Source organism: Leptonychotes weddellii, chromosome X (assembly GCF_054177405.1).
Source record: "Leptonychotes weddellii isolate Sample4059 chromosome X, ASM5417740v2, whole genome shotgun sequence".
Classification (NCBI taxonomy): domain Eukaryota; kingdom Metazoa; phylum Chordata; class Mammalia; order Carnivora; family Phocidae; genus Leptonychotes; species Leptonychotes weddellii.
In genome coordinates this window covers 32,086,378-32,104,260 of record NC_138385.1, presented here as the reverse complement: position 1 = coordinate 32,104,260, position 17,883 = coordinate 32,086,378, and the positions used below count along the sequence as shown (strand labels likewise).

Below are 17,883 nucleotides of genomic sequence, written 5' to 3'. Positions count from 1 at the left end.
GAAGTGTGTCGGAGACAGATTTCATCTCCTTCACCATTTTTCTGCACCTTGGCTCTGAGCATTGTTATGACTCAATCTCTCTGTGCTTGTCAAAGCTCAAACAGGGATTGTCTCTGGTACCAAATCAGAGCAAGGAGTCCCTGGCTGAACGGAAGATGCGGGTATCTCTGATATATTCTGAATGGAGTTCTTTCCTGGGTCTTTTGATAAACAGATACTTGTTTAGAGGAGCCAAAACTCCCCTTCCGAGAAAATCATATACATTGTTACAAAACCGCTAGCAGGCATGTACTCCCAACCTGTCCTGATAACCATGAGTATAGCAAGAATCTGGGTCACAATCCCCTGCGCAGTCCTGCATGGCCTCTTCATCATCCTCTTCGGATCCTCTTCTCTTCTCAGTTCCATGCTGGTCCTCAGTAGTTACAGAGAATTCCTCATCTCTATTTGTTTATCATGCCTACCTCCCATCATGAGCACTTGATCTCTCCAATCGTGGAGCAAAAACATCTCTTTCTCTGCGTTCGCTCGATGTCGAGGTCCTACTAGTAATAAAGGAGTTCTGCCTTTAATGGAGAAAGCCCCATGAAGGCAGTTGTCGCTTTTCTTGAATAATAATACCTATCATTTATGGAGCCTCGCTCTGCCTCACACACTTGTTGCACTGCATTTTGTCCTCACACCTCTACGCCTATTTGACAGGTGGGTCATTGATATGGAGTCATTCCCCAAGATTTTCCACCTGGGTCTGTCTGACTCCAGAGTGGAGCTTTTACCTGCTGCACTCGCCTGTTTCTTTTGCTTGATATCCATCTGCACGCTCCTGGGACTGCCCAGGCTGCCGTGTGGGAGACAGGTTTTCTCCCTTGGTGGCAAACAATGATTCACTCTCATGACTTAGAGGGTGCAGATCTAGCTTGTGGGGGAAACATTCACAAGATTATCACCTCAGGAAATTCAAATAAGCCCTCTTTGTATTGTCCTTTCTCTACCTTCATTTCAAATTATGCTTGCAGTAGCTGGCAAAAGAATCAAAGGAATAATTATGTCTGTTGATTGGAAACTGAGGCCCAAAAATCTTTGACTCTTTTTTGCCCACTAACTTGTGAGTTGCACCTGAATGTATGGATCTAACTGAAAATACTTTTTCAAAATATTTTAGTTAACAATTTCAACTTAGTGTAGGCTTTAAACCATTTACCTCCAACGTGGAGATCAACAGATGAGTTTGAAATGTTTTTCCAAGATGGAATTTTAAAAAGGAACTTTGGCCTGGAAATCTGAAGATCTGGGTCCCAATTCTGAGTGTGCCACCCTTTAGCCTGTAATGTTAGGCAAAACCACTTAATCTTGCTGAATCTGTTTCCTCATGTGTAAAATACGAATAACGATATTTTCCTTGCCTAATTCACAGAGATGATATGGTAGGAATCCTATTATTGGGAAGTGCTTTGTAAATCCCAAAGTACTCTACAAGCATGAACCACTAGCAAGACGAAGTGAAATGCTGAAAAAGTTATGAGCAGGAAGACTTTCAGGAGGGTTCTTAGCAAGGGCTTCAACAAGGATTGAATCATGGGGAAAAGTTGTGCTTTTCACAATTGGTTTCCCCTTATCTTAGCTTTAGGGGTCTAAATCCAAACGGGGTCTCCAGCTGGATCCATGATGACCTTCAGCTGTGTGACCCCCAGGACGCCAGTCTTGGTTTTCATCTAAACTGAATATCCCAGTCCTAGAGGGGGAGTGGCACGAGGATTAAATGACCCCTTGACACCAGGGAAACCAGGGACCTGGATGATGCTGCCTAGGTAAGCAGACTAAAAAGTACAGAACTGATTGGATGCCACTTTGGTTACAAGTGCAGAGATACTGCAATGGAATGAGACACAGGAGGAAAGGTGGAATGTAGGTAGATCTCGTATGAGGTTATGGGCACCTCAAACTCCTGAAAGTCAATCCCAAGTTAGAACAGAAAATTGCCTTCTGGGTACTGGAGACAGCCGGCCCAGCACAGCGTGAGTGCTCACTCAATGCAATGTGATGTGGATGGGGACTGTCCTCGGTCTCCGGGTCTCTTTCTGTTATTCTCTTTGGCCATAGGCTTTCCAGAGATACTTGCGGACGCAAGCCACCCGTACCCAGAAAGAAGACTGAAAAAAAGAGGTGCAGGCGTTGACGGCAGGCCCGGAGCCCTGGTGCTGAACCCCATCTCCCCGCCCTCGCTCCCAAACCCCCACCCCCATCGCCAGGTCGGCACAATCAGGCTTGGGAGAGTGAAAGGGTTTCACTTCCGCCTGGCTGCAGGAACCACAAGTTCCAGACTAGGTCGGAACTGGAATAATCACAGTCAAAATCCACCCAGATGCTCTCACACACCCAGTCGCGCGCGCATCCCGGGGCCGCGGGGCGCACGTGAGCCCACGCCCCGCGCGCCCGGCCCTGCCTCCCGCCGGAGCATCCTCGGCAGCGGCCGCAGACGCAGCCGCCTCCTCCTCCTCCTCCTCCTCCTCCTCCTCGCGCCGCCGCCGCCACCGTCTCCTCTCCCCTCTCGTCCGTCTTCCTCCCCCAGTTCCTGCTCCTCCTCCCGTCCGCGGCGGCGAAGGGCAGAACCCTCAGCCGTGGCTGCCTGCGCTCGGGCCGCCGAGAACCTGGAACAGGTCTGTGCGGGGGGCGCTTTGTTGCGGGCAGTTGGAGCGCCCCTGGCTCCCCAGAGCCGCCGGGAGGGCGCGCGGCGGGCGCGGGGGTCGATGATTTTTCCGCGTTGGGGTTTTTTTCTATGAATAGACGGGGTGCGATGGGGCGGGAGGGCAGCTCGGTCCCTTGGCCAGTTCGCCGTCCCTCAGGCTTCGTGGCGAGGGAGCCCCGAAGCTGCCCGGACTCCCGCCCCCGCCCACCCCTCAAGCTCTCTTTCCGTGCACCCCCACTCCCCGCATCCACTTCCCAGAGCTGAGCTTTCTCTTGTTCTGGGAGCTCGTGGATGGGGGCGGGGAGAGATGGATGGAGCCGATCCAGCGGGGCACCTGGGTGCATGGGGCTTTGTTACATACAACAAAAACCAGTCCACACCAGCTTCCAGTTCCAGGCTAGGCTGCAGTCTGCGGGCGGTGTGGGGTGTGGGCCAGGCACACTGGGGAAGTGAGAGAATGCGAGGGGGCACTCCCTGTGTGTGTGACTGGGCACACAGGAATGCGGTGGCGTGTGTCGGGTGGGGGGGAGATGGTGAGGGTTTTGTGTGGGGTGCAGTGAGTATGAGTTGGAGTGTGGGGTGTCGTGCGTGTGTGTGTGTGCGCGCGCGCGCGCCATGGGGTTGGGTTACTCCTGGCATTACATGTCCTTGGGTATCATCCCATGCCAAGCCAGATTGCAGTAACACGCAGGCGGATCAGGTCCAACCTGTTCTGCCCACACTGGAAGGGTAATGATGGTTTCAAAGTGATGGAAATCCCCCCAGCTTGGGGCTGTTGCTTAGGACATTCTGCTTGTGGAATTTCCAGCCAGGTTGACCAAGTCCTACTGGACATGATTATTGTTCCCCCAAAGACGCCCAACTTTCTTAGCAGGTTTCCCTCTCTCAGCCAAAGCTCTTACAGTGATCCCTGCAGTGCCTCCCCCCACACCCCTTTAATTAGTGGATGCTCATGTCGTCTTTGCTGCAGTGATGTTACTTTTGAGCCAGGATGTAGCTGTATGTTTGGAGAAAAATAAACATACTAGATGCACCTATGTATTAGTAGTGAATTTGGGTTAGACGGTTTTTTTATTCTCCTGGAACTGTAAGATGTGAATTGGTACGGTGTTTTTTTTTTTATCAAAGAAAGAAGAAATCAACAAACATGAACAAAACTGCTAGATCTTCTCTTGCACTGCTAGACCTTCTCTTGTACATTTTATTTGAGGCTTTAAGAAAGCATTATTTGTCAGGGGCCAAAAATGTACGGTTAAGGGTAGTGATTGTTCAGTCAGACAACCAACATTTATTAAACACCTGCTATGTGCCAGTGGTAATGCTAGGTATTGGAAGTATATAAATGAATAAATGAATAAAACATCATCTCAGTTCTCAGGGGGTGCACAGTCCGGGAGACAAGATTGAGTGTGTAAGCAGATGGTTACAGTAGATTATGACAAGAGATAGGGTACTGTGAGAGCACAGAGGAGGGGTGCCTAGCTGGGGGTGGGAGGTATGATCAGGAGCTTTGGGGCGCCTGGGTGGCTCAGTCAGTTAAGCGTCCAACTCTTGATTTCGGCTCAGGTCATGATCTCAGGGTCAGGCTCCACGCTCAGCAGGGAGACTGCTTGAGATTCTCTTTCTCCCTCTGCCCCTCCCCCCACTCCCATGTGCACACGTGTGCTCTCTTTCTTTCAATAAAATCTTTTAAGAAAGAAAAAAGAAAGGGAGGAAGGAAAGAAGGAAGGAAGGACGGACAGGCTTCATGGGGGAAGTGACATTTGAGTGAGTCTTGAAGAATTAATTCACCAGGTGGCCAAGTTGAAGGACCGGCATATATAAAGGCAGAGGGGTCATGGTTAAGTAAGACAGCAGGGAGTCCTCAGAAGTATTACTATCACAAACTCAGAATGAGTCTACCTGGACTGGGATGGTGATTAATGGTGAATCCAAAAGGAGCCAGTATCTTATCTATGATAAAGATCAGCACATGTCCCCATCTTAAGAAAGGTCCAGCTCATTTAAAAATATTAGTGTTTTGCTTTAAGCAAATCTGCTATGGGTAAGTATGTATTTACAAGGCAAATGACCTAGATGGACAGTATTCACATTGCAGAATGTGTTGCTTTACAAAAGGCTTCATAATCAGATCATCTTAAATATTAGTGCCCCTCAGACCTTTACAGTGAAGATTTTTACCCCAAATGCAATTTACACAGAATTTTTTGTGTAGCCAATAGATGGATAAAGAAAGATATACCCGCGTTGCATTTACTTTGTGCACAAAAAGTTACCAATGTCAGTGCAGGCACTTTCCCTCGTGGTGTGGGTGTTTAATAAATACTGACTACTGAAAGCATGGAAATGGTAGTAATAAATATGAAATCCATTGTCCGTTATCTTTTGTCACTTGGATTGTATGTAAAATGCAAATTAACCAGGACAGGGTCTTCAGGGACTTTTACATTTTAGATACTGTTAGTGGTGTCACTGATAATTAATAATAGCCCAGGATTTCTGTCCTGTATGTTAGGTGCATAGTCAGGAATGGCTGTGTGAGGACTGACTCTAAGATGCCTGCGGTTAAGCCCGAATAGGGGTGCACATTCTGAGTCTCCCGTTTTTTTGTGTTGGGGCCAGTTGCACGGGCTGATAAATGGCACTGGAAACGAACCTAAGGGATGAATGATTTCTGCTGGAAGTGCCTGGTGGGCACAAAATAACGCTAGTTAAGAGTGTGGGCTCTGAGGGCTTGGACCAGCATCCTGAGCATCTCCTCCCTGAAATGAAGACCAAAAATAGCCCTGGGTTCTGTTTGAAAGGAATGCCAGCAGAAGCGGTTGAGCTTGAATTGACTTCCCCCATCCCCAGCCTGGCCAGTGCCCCGAGGCAGAGGAAATGATGGCCCGGGGTCATTTGGGCACATCAAGGTCCTTTGCTCATTGGCTGTCAGTAGCAGAAAGTATCAGGCAGCATCTCTAAGGCACATTCCCCCACAGCTTGGGCTGGCAAGGAATGGATATGTCTGCTGTGTCTATACTCAGGTAAGTCTAGTGGCTGGGCCAAGGGCTTGCCAGTGTGGGTGACGAAGAAGCCTAGTTCCACCGGATGCTAGTAGGTGTTACACACTCACATCCAGACACACACAGAGTTTTGTGGTCAAGTTAAATTTGGGAAATTCTTGCTTAAGCAAAAACAGGTTTGTTTACTTCAGGGCTTCTGAAAGCCTTTACCAGGCTAATGTATACGGTGACTCGCCAGGAGCAGAGAATCTGCAGCCTTTCCCAGGTGTATTTGCCCACAGAACCCGCTGTTCCGACAGGCATTTGGCCAGACTGCTATTGAGAATATTGGCTGGGCAGTGCCAGGCAAGAGCCTTTCCCTTGGAGTTCGCAGGCTGTCGGTATCTTGCTGGGTAACTTGGACGCCTCGCTTCACCCTCTGGGCCTTCCTTCCCCCATGCGCCAAATGAGGCTGATAATAATCATTGTTCTCATCGTCTGTGATGTTGTGATGACAACTAAGATAATATCTCTGCAAGTATTTTGAGCTCTTTAGAAGAAAGGCTCTATATAAACTCGAGGTTATTATGAAAGGGAAGTGCAGAATTAAGGCAATTATCCTGATAATTCAGGCCCAAATCCTGTTTTTCTGCCGCACTGTTGGGCAGACTGCCTCAGTTCTCTGCTCGGCTTTGACTGCGAAGACCTATCCTCATTCAACCTTGGGTGATTCAATTCTTTGCGCTTACTTCCTTCCACTTCCTGAAGATTCCAGTGTGGCCTCTAATTTCCTGGGCCAGAGGTATCATCAGTAGGGCCGTAAGAAAAATCCCACCAATTTGAACACACCCTGCTGACCAGAGAACCCTGGAGGTGGAAATTAAGTTGAGTTGGAAAGTTGCTTTTATCCTTCAGACTCATTCTCCTGCAGAAGTAGTTCCGGAGGGCCATCTTGGCCGCAGCCACTGTAGGGTTCATGTTCAGTGGACCCTGTGCCCGGCCCGTGTAGTCAATAGGAAGACGTGGCCATCTTTAAGGAAATTTAAAGGCCGAAGAAAAAGCACTTGTGTGACTATTGACCCTCTCCGATTCCCTGGGCTCTTCATTAATTCCCTCAACCTCTCTTCTTTACAAGCCACCTTGAAGGAAAAGTGCCTTTCTTGAGAATTAACAGCTAATAACCATTGCCAGCTGGCTCGGGGGTAGAGACTGACGGGGAGGCCTTTGATTTACCCATTCCACCGTGCACCTTACGCGCAACCGGCCACTCCCCACATGAAAGCAGCAAGCTTCAGTTACAGCAGGGAGGGTTTAGGTCAGCCATGAGAGCAGACGCTGTGACTTGAAGACTGTGCTACTGGACCTTGAGAGCGAAGTCCTCCTCTGTTCTGGAAAGTTTGGCAGAGATACCTGTCCAGTCGGGGAGATTCACAATGGTGGCACCGCAAGTGCCTTTCCAAGTTCATCTGGTGCAAAGCGTCTGTTTCGGCTGAGCAAAATGCCAGAGAAGTGCAGTGCTTTCACTAGGATCCCACAGCTATCACGTGACACAACAGTCATCATTCTGGAACTCAGATCTGCTGCTTCCTAATGCTCTTTCCGCTCGACCCAGCCATCTTCTTGTGTACTTCAGGGGGGTGTGGGTTGGTTCATTCAGTGGGACCTGGAGGTCATGTCCAGGCCCGAGTTGTGTGGGCTCTCGTGTGGCACCTTAGCAGAGAGACAGGTTTCTAGTGGAGCCTGAAAAGGCCATGCTTCCCCTCTCTCTTTCTCTTCCTCTTGAGTGTCCCGTTGTCTGATTCACCCAGCCACTCTGGAAACCTCAGGACTGGGTATTCTGCTTTGATACTCAGTGGATGATTCAATCACCAAGTCCTTCTTCCTTGGTGATGATTCACTTTTCTTTTGTGGACCCGTGACCTCCTTGGAAGTTTGATGAATGCTACTGATGAACTCCCCGCAAAAAGGGCATGGAATTTGAGGGTCGTGTAGGTGCGGGGCTCCAACTCTGCCGGCTGTTGGTGTCAGTACACAGCGTAGGGCCACTTGTAGACACTCCCTAAACACGAAAAATTCCCAGAGTTGGAATTGTCAACCTTAACTTGGGGGGGAGGGAGGGATTGGAAATACCGGGATGAGCCTTGTGCCGAATAGACTGGGGGAGTGGAAGTTAGTGTGGAATCTCTTTAGGATGAAATAATGGGATTGGATTCAGTTCCTGAGGTAAAAACAGAAAAGGAATTGAAATGAACAAGCCATGTCCCCTTCTCCCAACCTTATGAAAAACATGCAGGGGGCAAAGGAGGCAGGGCAGGAAAAATGGCGGGAGATGTGAAAAGACAGGAGAGGAAGGTCCTTCTAGAAAGTGTGTCAATTTCACCCTAATAGCATGAAAGGAAACTCTCCTAAAAGAATGGGGGCATCCCTTTCACTTCTTTCCGGTGTTTCTTAACGTCTAAGTAGCAACAAGCCCATGGCTTGGGTATTAGAAATTATCTTAGATGCAGGAACACCATGTCCTTGAAGAGGACATTTTTAGAGGCTGGGAGATTGTGGGGGAGTGGCACAGCTTGCCTTCTTGTTTCAAAAAAGCATTTTTATGATTAAAATAATACACGCGTATACTTGTAAAAATAGCAGTCTGAAGTAGAATGTTCTGGGCCTCTCCATCATCCGATCCCTGCCCTGTTCACCGTTTGGTATGTATCATTCTGTGCATGTTTTTATGAATATTCCTATATGTATTCCTGTGCATAAAATAACAAAGGATGCGACCAGTGATCTGAATACTGTTCTCCAACATGCTTTTCATGGAACTCTGTGTCTGGACGTCTTTTCCTGCCAGTAAACCTAGAGCTGTCTCATTCTTTTTAAGAGCTGCGTAGTACTCTAACTTCTATGGTTGGGACATAATGTCTCTAATCCAGCTTTCATTGATGAATTTTTATAGTATTTCTCATTTTTAAAAAGAATTACTAAATATTGGGGCAGCCGACTTCCTTTGACCTGCACCCCTGCATACTCTTGCAAGGGTGTTTGTAAAATAAATGGCCAGTCGTGAAACTGCTGGTTCAAAGACTTTGGTCTGCACGTCCTTGATTTTAACAGAGCCCTGTCCAAATTGCCCTGCAAGAAGGTTATAGCGACTTACTTTCCCACCACCAACGGCCATTTCTCTAGCTAGGCTCTTCCTCACCAATTTCAGATACTCTTAATCTTTAGTCTTTGATAATGTGATAGCTGAAAACAGTCCCCATTTTCTTTGCTTTTTTTTTTTTTTTTTTTGAGTACCAGAGAGGTTGAACACCTTTTCGGCTGTTTATTGGCCTATTTTTCTATTCAGTTGTTCTTTCTCATCTTGACAACTGCCATCTCTTTACATCTATCAGACAGCAGCTAACACTTCCTCTGTTGTAAGTATATTAAGCAGTTTATTGTTTACTTTTTTGCTTCGATTTTAAAGTGTCTTTCAGTTGTATAGAAATGTTTCAAACTTGAAAATTCCTAATTGGCACTCTGTTCTTTTATGAAAACTCAAACAAGGCCACAGTGAAGATCCTTGGACTCTATATCATATGCATTGGGCTCATTATTTCCTTAAGATAAATTCCGAGGACTGGCTTTTTTCAGGTAATTTTTTTTTTCTTAGATCTTGCCAAATTGTTCTCTGAAGTGTTCTTTTCTTCTTCTTCTTCTTCTTCTTCTGCTTCTTCTTCTTCTTCTTCTTCTTCTTCTTCTTCTTCTTCTTTTTTTACCAGTTTACATTCCAACCACAGAGTATAAAAGTATACTTTGCTCCTCCTCTTGATGCCTTCCAATAATTGAGATTTCGGCTCTTAAATCAAGTGCTAGGCAGGAATTCATATTGGACACCAGGAAAGGTTTGGAGCAGAAATCCCTAACTTCACGCAAAACACATGTAATACATGCTTCACCTTCAATTATTTAAGCAAACAGGCTTTTTAATTCATTTCCAACTAGAACTGTGTCGAACGCATTTTCCTAACATCAAGTCTCTCTAAATTCACTGTGAAATGAATGACCATTTAGGGTCATTTCTGTTGGCAGCAGCTGCAGCAGCGGACAATGGCAAATTGACTTTAGAGATGTACCTTGTAAGACACTTGGGAAAAAAGCTACTGCCGTATCTTCGCCGACCTCTGAGGTCAGCTAGATTGGTTCCAGAATTTTCCAGAGGCTGAGTGCTGAGTAGGAGTCAGCTTCTATCCAACTTGACTTCCTGCAAAGAGGACAAGTTTGAGGCCCTCCCATGAGAAGTTATTCTCACAGAAATAAACAGTGATGTCACCCTCTGCAAAGGGAATGGTGGCAAACGGAGACAGGTGTAGCTTCTCCCCTCACTCTGCGGCCACTTGCTTCAGCTTCTTGCCTCTCCTTCCTGCCCACGTCCAGATTCGGCCCCGGGGAATTGGCTGTCTGCTCTAGGCCACAGGTAGGGTCTGCGGATTAGGAGAAGATGGAAGTCATGGGGGTCGGTTGTGTGGTTTGAGAAACAACTCTCTTTTGTCTTTAGCGTGATGGTAGCAACCTTAAAATTCCTTGAGGGGTGGCAGAGCAGCGTGAGACACGCGAACAGATGGTGACGATGGTGGCCCATTTTACAGATGGTGAAGACACAGCTGGAGAGGAGACCACGCTCTCAGAGTTGGACATTGCTGGGAAAGGCTCCTGACCTACCCCCAGCACTTGCTAGCTAAAAATCTGGCACCTGGTCTCCCCTAGGAATGGACCTCGGTGCCTTTGAGGTGCTGCTTCCCCATTGGATAGCTTTAAGAATGCCCTTTGTCCTTACCCATCGTTCCCTTTACCTAGCGTGGTACATACACAGCCCAGCGCTGGGATGCTTTTGAGTTGTCAGAAGATGGGGGGGTATGGTACCCAAAGGAATCATTTGGATTATTTGAACTGCTGACATTTATGATTTGTGGTTTCCCACTTACCTTAAAATCTTGGTATTTGGCAAATGGCTTTAGATCCTATCTAATAGTTGTTGGTTTTTTTTTTTCTTTCTTTCTTTCTTTTAAAGGTTTGGAGTAGCGTAAGGAGAGTTCACAGGGGAACTCATGGCCAGACAATATAATTGTTCATCTTTGCAGCCTTGAGAAAGACATGCTTTTGGTTGTTAAGCTCACGAGTGTCCCATCTTAAAGCTAGGTTGTCTCCTCTTCGGTGCTGAATGATTCAAAACTAAAGCATTATAGCCACAAATATGGTCTCTGCTCCTAAATCCTGTGTCCTGTTTCTCCTTATGGATGGTCATAAGGGGAAAGGTCAGGTTTTCTTTTCTTTTTCAAACTATGTTTGATGCTTTCAGGAGCACTCGGGATCATCGTGTTTAGTTTTTACTGAATTATTCCCCAAAGGTAGCATTGCTTTTGAACTCAGATTAGAACCAGGAGGAACATCCGTCTACGTACTTAAACTTCCAGGAAAAATCTTGCTGAGAGGCAAAGATAGTCGGTAAATGGAGCTTACAGTGAATGGGGAGGCAGAAGACCCAGGTTCTGATTCTGGTTTTGGTACGAATTAGCTGTGTGACCTTGAACAAGTGCTTAAATGTCTCTGGGCCTCGGGTTCTTCACATATACAATGAGGACATAGTCAGGAATCACAGATCTATCCTGTAGTGCCTTCCATTTAAATAAAGCATGTTCATCTCTGAAGTCAGAGCATGCTTTTGTGACAGAATCACTTGGGGGCACATTAAAAGCTGGAGTCCTCACCTCAACCCACTGAATCTACAACTCCAAGAGGGGACCCAGGAATTCTTATGCCTTAACCAGCTTCTTAGGTGATTCAAAGAAGGCGGGAGCCCCCTCCTATGGTAACTTTCAGGAGGCAAGAGCCCTTCCTTGGGCTTTCTGGCCTGAGGGAATAAAAACCATTTTCCTAAGTGAGAAAGTCCTGGCCTCCCAGTAGCTCTGGCTTAGAAACCCGTGACACCAGGGGTCCCTGGCTGGCTCCGTCGGTAGAGCATGTGACTCTTGATCTCGGAGTTGTGAGTTCGAGCCCCACGTTGGGTGTAGAGATTACTTAAAAAAAAAAAAACAAAACTTAAAAAAAAGAAAATTAAGGAAGAAACCTATGACACAAGACTGCATTCGAGGAGGTTGGTTTTTGACCTAGGTCCCTGGAACTGGTTTCTGCCTAGATAAGTGGAGAGCAGAATGTTCTTTTGAATAAGAGCAGGCCTGGATGAACAGACTGACCAGCTCTTCAGTCATGAGCATATTTCAGGCCCTTTGGCACAAAATCTTCAGTAGCAGCATTTCTGAGAAAGGACAAAGTAGTTTCCAGAACTCAGACCCTTTCTGCCCAAGCTCTCCCTCGAATCCCATTTGATGGTTCCACCCCTCCTTTGACTTTTAAAAACTTTTATTTCTCTTCCCTTCCTCCAATCCCTAGCATGGCAGTGGGTTCCCTCACTTGATGGGATTTCAACACCCCAGCTTTTTAGGCCCTAACCTCCCCCCAACTCTCACCATACCCCTCAGCCCTCTCTTCGTTATAGCACTGATTTTAGAGGCATGGCCTCAGTGCCCTCTTGCTCTCTAAATGCCCACAGGAAAGGAGTCATCAGCATCAACGTACACCCATTTACCCCACTTACATTCTTGTGGCTCACCCTTCAGCCCTTCATTTCATTGCAGGGGAATTTGGAGCCAGAGAGATGCTTCTCCAAGGCAAACTTTCAGAGACAGCAAGTCTTCCTTTTTTATATATAGCTGCCATTTATTGAGCCTCAGAGCCTCCAAGTGACTTGCACACCGAGTTCATTCGGCTGGTGAGTAGCGCAGCGGGTCTGGCTGCCTGGTCCTGGGGCCTGAATGGTTAAACGGAATATTCTGCTACGAAACATTCCCCCACGGTAATAAGGTGGTTATGCCAAAGGCAAGTGTGTGCAGCAACAGATTTTCTTGGCTGTGAAGCCTGAGCCCTGAAGAGTCTGAATAACTTCAAACACCAGGAAAGAGAGGTGAGTTCATTTTAATGGCAGAGTGATGTGGCCAGGGTCATTATGTATCGTTGGAAGGCTGGGGCCAGGAAATGGGTTTTGCTGTTGGCGCACGGGTAACCGCATTGAGACAGAAATTCCCGAGACCCTGCGAGTCTTGTTAGTTTCATCGATGGCAGAGCCAGGAAACCTACCGGTTATTTTTCTCCTCCTAATCCTGTCAGGAAGCCGTCACCAAGGCTAGAGGGGACCAGAGGTCAGGAGGGAGTTCCGGGATGCTCTCGGCTAATGGGGGTCTGGATAAGGGGAGAGAGCCAGGGGGAGGGCCCAGAATAGGCTTGGGTTCTTGCATTTTCAGCTCACCTGAGTCCTTCTTGCCTGATCGTCATTATCAAACTTGTGGCATAGAGCAAGGGGTATTTGGCAGCCACCAATTCAGACTCAGTGGACTAGGACTGATGGGTCTCAAACTCATGAGCACAACACATCCAGGCACAGAGATTTCCAGAATATGCCCACGGGTCGGAGTCTCTCCTCAAACCCTAAGCTAATGCCCCATTTGAAGAAGCCCAACTTTTCACACTGACTGGAGTGCATGCACTGAACACTGCTGCACAAAAACAAAAATTTTTCCACTCTTTCTTGGCTCTTTTCTGGCAAGGTCTTGTATTGGCTGCAATTCCTCTAAAAAGGTCTTTTGAGTTGGAGCCCTCAGATGAAGACTTCCACCCATTTTCCACAGAGTCTGTTCTCTTTATTGTTATTCCCGTCACGAGAGTCAGTAGGCCTCAAGGTCTTATGAGGCCCCAGGTCTCCCATCTGCAATGATCCTGACTCTCCCTTGTGCATGGAGAGAGTCGAGCAAAAACAAATGGGCCAAGCTATGCGCTTGCGGTTGCCTTCAGGTTTTCCCTGGCCAAAGAGCTGTTTTGGGAAAAAGAGAAGGCAGTGTAAGGTTAAGCTGCAATCAGTTGCCCAAGTCCAAATCCCGGCCCTGTCTCCTGGCTGTGTAATCTCAGAAAGTTTCTTAACCAACCTAACTGCCTTTAACTCTGTAAAATGGAAAGAGTAATAATTTGTACCCACTCATGGAGTTCAGGGAAGGAATCAAAGTGATCATAGAGGTCAAGGGTCTGCCCCAGAATTCGTGCTCAATAAATGGCAGCTTAATTTTTTAATGTCTTCTTCATTTATTTGAAAGACAGGGAGAGAGCACAAGCAGGGGGAGGGGCAGAGGGAGAGGCAGAAGCAGGCTCCCCGCTGAGCAGGGAGCCCAATGTGGGACTCGATCCCAGGACCCTGGGATCATGACTTGAGCCCAAGTCAGGGGCTTAACGGACTGAGCCACCCAGGCGCCCCAACAGCTTATTTCTTCTTTTAATTATTAGGAGTGCACATAGCCCTGTGGAGGGGTGTGCGTCCAAGCACTTTGGACAAGTCACTGACCCTCGCTAAACTTTAGTCTCTTCACCTGTAAAATGGAGATAAAAGAGTAGGTACTTATTAGGGTTTTTTTTTCCCCCCTTCGGGAATAAACAAGATAATTCCCGCAAAGTTCTCAGCACAGTGCCTGGTACGTAGAAGTGCTCGAAAGGGATTGTTACTGTCAGCCAGTTGCCAACCTCAGTGACCGTTGTAGGCCCTTTGGTCCCTGGCTTCTCAGTGTCTGGGCCACCCTGGGCCTCGCTCCCACCCCAGCAGAGGTTGCTGATGATTGTGTGGTATGCGTTGTTTGGGACAAGCAGAGGACAGGGCCTTTTTGCGTGGGGACCTCCTGAGGCTGACAGGGCTTCCTGCAACAGCACCCCCACAGTGTCCCATTGGCCTTCTGGACAGCAGCTGATTCCGGAAACGGTTCACAAAGTAACAACAACGGGGATGAGACCTGCTGGGCAACTCCCACGGGAGCCCAGGGAGCACAAAGTTCTGTTGGTTGCCCTTCCCTCGCCTTCCCTGGCATTCCTCCAAGACAACAGGCCAGAGAGCCCAGGCGTCTCCTCCCCAAGTAATTCATCAAGTATGGCAACCAGATGCTGGGAATTGGGCCCTGGCGACAGGGCCTGCCTTGAGGGGGGCCACCTCCCAGGGCATCACCTGCCTCAGCCTGGTGACCAAGCAACCTGTCCCGTCCCCCTCCCAGTTGGCTGTGTACTAGTCTCTGAGCCTTTCTCTCTAAATGAATCCCCACCTCTGGGGCCCCCGGAGTGACCATTTCAGGCATGTGCTGCCTTCAGAGGATTTCCCATGTCTGTGCCTTAGTTCAGCCTTTGTTACTCCTTCCCCGAACGGTTTGGTATTATTGCTGCCGCCATCCGTGCTATTGATAACAGCAGTAATAGCTCACGTTTATCGAGTGCTGATTATGTGCTGGGCATTTCCGTGTATTATCTCATTTAATAGTCACAACGATCCCGTGGGAGCGTAGGTACTATTATTAGTCCCATTTTATAGAGGAGGAGTAATAACAGCTAACATTCAGTGAGCGCTTACCGTGCGCTGGGCACTAAGCTAAGGACCTGCCAGGTAGTTCCCGTTTTAATCCTCGCGATAACCTTATGAGGCCGACACCGCTGTCGTTCCTAGATGTCTCTGTCGACTTGAGTAGGAAGGGTCGAGATGGGAAGCGGGACCCCTACAGAATATTTGGAAGGGTTTCTATGACCCAGGAGGACCGGTGATGTACGTTGAGGACAAGTCCTTCCTCACCACCCCTTCCCCTTGCTCAATCCCAATCCTGCGGGGCCCTTGGCTGAGGCTGGAGATGGGAGGAGGAGGGCCACGCCACCCCTAACTGCTTGCAGCCGAGGAGGAGTAGTGCCTTCTGCCCACCCCGGGCTGTTTTTGGGGATCCATGGGACCAGGTTAGGGTAGTGGCATGGTGGAAAGTACCAAATCAAGGTCCCGCTGCTTAGCCTAGAGTCTCAGCCCATTTTACTTATGACTAGGGAGGATTCTAACATACATTTCTGATAGTATTTCTTTCACACAGATCCCATACTCTAGTCATACCTGTCCCATCCCCAAAACGTACCTTGTGCATGAATACCCATTTCCAGGGCTTTGCTCAGGGTATCCTCCTGCTAGTTCTTCTCCAGAAAGCCTTCTCAGACCACCTCACTTCCTTATGCCTTTATTCTTTCATCCTTTCAGCCCAAGGACACATACTGAGCATCTATTTTTTTTAAAGATATATTTATTTGAGAGAGAGAGAGAGAGTGCAGTGGGGAGGGGCAGAGGGAGAGGGAGAGAGAATCCCAAGCGGACTCTGCACTGAGCACAGAGCCCGACATGGGGCTCGATCTTACGACCCTGAGATCACGACCTGAACCGAAACCAAGAGCCGGTTGCTCAACCACCTGAGCCACCCGGACACCCCTTGAGCATCTATTACGTGTCAGATGTTGTGCTCTAGGCATTTAGAACATGGTTATAAACAAAAGAGACCTATGCCCTGCCCTCACAAAGCTCACAGTCTACAGGAGGAGATGGACATTACACCAATAAACCCAGGCACATATAATTATAAATTGTAGTAAGTGCTGTGCAAGGAAACAACAGGGCAGTAGGAGAGACCTTGACGAGAGAGACTTGATTTAGATGGGCGGGGAATCAAGAAAGGCCTTTCTGGGGGAAGTGACATCCAAGCTGAGACCCGTTAGATGAATAAATATTAACACAAAGTGTTCTGTGCAGAGGGAAACTGCTTGCACAGACACCCTGAGGTGGGTGCTCGCCATCTTCAAGAGACTGAAAGAGACGAGTGAGCCGGGGAGAAAGTGGCGCTCAGTGAGGTCAGAGGCCATGCGGGGCCTGGCAACGAGTTCTCTGTGTATGCTGAGTGCAGTGGGGAGTCACTGATGTGTTTAAGTGAGGGATCAAAATAATCTAATTTATACTTTATTTATTTTTTAAGATTTTAATTTATTTGACAGAGAGACACGGCGAGAGAGGGAACACAAGCAGAGGGAGCAGGAGAGGGAGAAGCAGGCTTCCCGTGGAGCAGGGAGCCCGAAGCAGGGCTCGATCCCAGGACCCTGGGATCATGACCTGAGCCGAAGGCAGCTGCTTAACGACTGAGCCACCCAGGCGCCCCTAATTTATACTTTTTAAATAGCACTCTGACTGCTACAAGAAATTGGACTAGAGAGTGGCAATGAGAGAGAGAGGCAAGCTAGGAGGCCAGGAGAGGAGGCCAGGCAAAGAGATCGCTGGTGGCCTGGGCTAGGGGGGTAGCAGTGGCCATGGAGAAAAATGAGCAGCTTTGGGATCCATTTTGCAGCTAGAGCCCAAAGGACTTGCTAAGGCACTGGTATGGGGGGCTGAGGGGAGGGAGCAATCGAGGAAGATTTGCGTGTGTCTGGCTTGAGTGAGATGTCTGGCACTACCGCTGAGGGATGTGGGCGGGGGCGGGGGGGGTGTGTCTCCTGAAGCAGGCTCCGAGCCCAGCTCAGCCCTCCCGTGCCACGTGTTCATCTCTAATGCGCTTTCAGCATGGATCCTATACTCCTTTGTTTTGATGATAGTTAACACGAGTGTATTTGTTGTCTCCCTAGGTAGGCTTTAAACTCTTTGACAACGCTGGCCATGTCTTACTCATGTCTGTATTCCCCAAAGCATCCAAGCCATGAAGTATTGAAGACTGACTGATGGATCAATTAAGGGAAGGAACTCCTTCCACTTTCAACTTTATTCTTCTTGCTAAGGCATCAGACGTAACTCTGGATTAAGCTCTTTTTTTAAAAAAAAAAAAAAAAAGACATACTCTCGAAGAGATAGGTGCTTCGATACAGACTTTGAGCCACATTCAATCATTAATCACCTTTTGAGCAATTGCTGCCGTGTCAGCAGGATACACCAGGCACTCCTAACCTTGGTCCCCAGAGTATCCTTCCGTAGTGTGGTAAAGGCTCTGTGTTCACAGAAGAACGGCCTCATGGGTGTGTGGAGGCTAGCTCAGGATGGCAAAGGGGAAGACGGGAAGTGGCCTAAAAGCCTCAGTTGTTCAGGCAGGGGTGGGCCTTCGTGGCTTTCAGCATGTGGCATCTGAAAACACAGACTGGGCGCGCCTGGGTGGCTCAGTCTGTGAAGCGTTTGCCTTCGGCTCAGGTCATGATCCCGGGGTCCTGGGATCGAGCCCCACGTTGGGCTCCCTGCTCAGCGGGGAGCCTGCTTCTCCCTCTCCCACTCCCCCTGCTTGTGTTCCCTCTCTCACTATGTCTCTCTCTGTCAAATAAATA

General features: G+C 48.2%; 1 protein-coding gene across 2 annotated transcripts in view; it reads left to right on the top strand.

Moving 5' to 3' along the window:
* The first annotated feature begins 2,413 nt into the window (after window positions 1-2,413).
* PAK3 (p21 (RAC1) activated kinase 3) overlaps window positions 2,414-17,883 on the top strand; it is a 247,621-nt gene continuing 232,151 nt past the window's right edge. For both annotated transcript variants that reach the window (XM_081808400.1, XM_081808393.1), the window contains exon 1: window positions 2,414-2,657. The gene's annotated coding sequence lies outside the window, so the exon portion shown is untranslated. The remainder of the gene's footprint in view (window positions 2,658-17,883) is intronic.